The sequence below is a fragment of the Peromyscus eremicus genome, chromosome 11 (assembly GCF_949786415.1).
Source record: "Peromyscus eremicus chromosome 11, PerEre_H2_v1, whole genome shotgun sequence".
Classification (NCBI taxonomy): Eukaryota; Metazoa; Chordata; class Mammalia; order Rodentia; family Cricetidae; genus Peromyscus; species Peromyscus eremicus.
In genome coordinates this window covers 61,060,143-61,063,162 of record NC_081427.1, presented here as the reverse complement: position 1 = coordinate 61,063,162, position 3,020 = coordinate 61,060,143, and the positions used below count along the sequence as shown (strand labels likewise).

Genomic DNA, 3,020 nt, shown 5'->3' with positions numbered 1-3,020 from the left:
TATGGGTGGAAGTAGAAAGATGTTAGTATTCTAAGACTTGAGCATTTGCTTAGACCCTAAAATGTTCTGAACTATAAATCGACAGTCCCAGGCCTTACCTACATGGTTTGAGTGTGCCATCACCTTTCAGGACCATAGACTTGCATGGCCTACCCTTTTCTTCTTCTACCTCAAGTCCTACTAGGCTCGAGGTGGAGGGCAGGATTTGAAGGGCTCTAGTAGGCCGGAGCACGGCAAACATGGCTCTGGCAGGTCTTGCCCTTCCCCCCTTCCCTCTTCCTTGTTAAACCATAGGTTACATTCCTAAAGCTAGCCATTAAGGTCTATTCCCCTAAACCATTTCCTCCTCTTGAGGCTGACTACCAATGTCCAGCTATCAAAGCATTGAAGTCTAGTAATCAGAAACCCCCTTGTGGCTTCCTGAATTAGCATGCCCAATAAAAACAAACCAACTCCTCCCAACCGAGGTTTCCCCTTTTCCCTTTATAAACTGCCATTTGCCTATGGGCCATGTCTGTCTCCTCTCTATCCAGAGGCAGTCCTTTGTCCTCCAGAGCAAATATTCCTTCCCACTCTGCCTTGTTCCTTGTCCCTGTCCCTCATCCTCTGTCTCCTGTCTTCATCTCTTTTATTCTTTGCCGCTTGTCCCTCTGGGGCAAATAGATCTCTTTGTGCTGAGAGCTTGGTATTGGTGTCTCCTCAGGTCCTTTCACGGTTTTCTACACATCAGGAATCCTAGCAAGTCCTGCCACACTGGCTCTCCACGTAGCCACTGTGTCTGCAAACTTCCGGGACCCTGTGGCTGCTACTGTGGTGCTTCTGTAGCATGTCTGGAATAAGCTGCCATGTTCAGTGTTGTGGGATATTGGTACACTGTGTGAAGGCGTATTGCTGTGATTGGTGTGATAAAAAGCTGAATGGCCAATAGCTAGGCAGGAGGTATAGGCGGGACTTTCGGGCAGAGAGAGGAAGAAGAGAAATCTAGGGGTGCAAGGGACGTCAGGAGACACGAGAGAAAACAGGTGCAAGATGGAAGAGCAGTAACGCAGCATGATAGAAACTAGATTAATATAGATGGATTTATTTAAGTTATAAGAGCTAGTTAGAAACGAGCCTAAGCTATAGGCCGAACTTTCATAATTAATAATAAATCTCCATGTCATTATTTGTGAGCTGGCAACCCAAAGGTAAGTCCAACTACATATGGTATCCAAAGTGGAGGCTCGAATATCCAAATATATAGCCTGAGGAAGCTAAGAAAAGTTCTGGACAAGGAGCTGGATGTGGATTCCTAGTTCTACAGTCTCTCAGGCAGGGTGGTGCTTGGTGGTGTACAGAGACAGGGCTCTGGGCCGCTGTGGGCTGGAGCCAGCTGAGCTGCTGATCTGCACTGCAGCTGACATGGCAGTTGACGATTTGTCTCACACAGTCAGAGAACTCTGCACGCACTTAGAAAGCCAGGTCCAGACACAGAAAACCTCTAAAAAGGTACAGTATGTGTAACAATGTGCTTAGATGCTGAAGAAAAAAAGAAAATGGATACAGACAGTCACAGAAAAAATAAATAGTTTAAAAATGATAGTCTTTAAAGAGAGAGTAAAGTAATATAAAAAAATAGCCACATAAATATGGGAAATACACCGGGTATCTGGATCCTGCATGGTGTTTTGTTGACTTTGAATTTTTTTTTTTTACTCTTTCACAACTGAGACTTTATTGGTTGAGTACACAGACATTTCAATTCTTAAAACATGGACCCAAACTCTAAGAGTCATACAATGTGTTCACGTACCCAAAAGAGCCATGTGTTGTTTCTCTTTGAACTTATTCCAGTGATGTTCCATCCTAAGCTTGGCAAGTTTTCCCTAAGACCTCACATAATAATCAAATGCTCACAATCCTCAATTCCACTGACTCACAATTTTATGCCACATACAGTACATATTCAAAATTTCAATCTTTCACAGCACATTATCACAATACACAGGAAAATGGACTGCCGTGACCAGAGACAGTTCTGACAGGGCAAGGACCGAGGAGTGGTTTTTTAGGAAACAGTTCTACTAGAAACATGAAACCAGATATAACTGAAAATATTCCAGACACAAATGCACGACCAAGACTCCAAATTACCATTCAGTGTGCTTTGTGTTGTAGGATATAAAGCTAGGCCCCTCTACGGAATGTTATGGTGACCCCCGAGACAGTCACAGCGTCTCCTGATTCAGTATCCTGCTCTTTTCTGGTTGTACCAAAAAATAAACAACCAGCAAGTGATTTAACCTCTTAAAAAAAATCATTTACACTTAAAAAAATGGGATGAGGCGGGACTTCATCGCACCTTTTAAAAATGTTTCTAGAGCTACTAAAAAACTCGCTTTGACAAAATAGTTGATAAAAATATTCCTCTGGATTGTACAAGAAGGGGAGTGGACACCGACAGACACGATGGATGGTTAGTCGGACTTGGCTTCTTCTCTTCTACTTCAGAGGCTAGACTCCGGTTCTCAGCCTCTCCATGTTCTGCACCATTTTCTGCAGGCACGTCTGTGGTCTTCTGGTCAGCCACCTCAGCCTGTTTACCCTTTGTCCCCTCTTCCCTTGGGTTTGCACTCTTTTGTCTGATGGTTTAATCCTTTCCCGCGGCCGCCTTCGGCTTCGCGTCCACCTTGGCAGGGGCAGGCTTGGCCAACAGCCTCTCCGAGAGTCAGTTGGGCTCCGCCTTCGCCACTCTGTCCGCATTAACCTTCCTCTTGGGCATCGTGGTGGCGCTGGGTAAGGGGTGTGGGATGCTGAACCTGTCACAGAGCTACACTGCCTCGGCCACTACCGCAGGAACTCGACTTTGAATTTTTTAAGTGCTAATGTACAAAAAACAATAGCTGCTGAGAGACATTGGGTTATGGAAACTGCTAAATTAAATCAACCTGTGTTTTATTTTGTTTTGTTTGTTTTTGTTTTTGTTTTTGTTTTTCGAGCCAGGGTTTCACTCTATAGCTCTGGCTATCCTGGAACTCACT

At 44.5% G+C, this 3,020-nt stretch overlaps 1 pseudogene; it reads right to left on the bottom strand.

The window, feature by feature from the left end:
• Window positions 1-2,365: 2,365 nt before the first annotated feature.
• On the bottom strand, window positions 2,366-2,761 carry LOC131921569 (non-histone chromosomal protein HMG-14-like; annotated as a pseudogene).
• Between the last annotated feature and the right edge of the window lie 259 nt (window positions 2,762-3,020).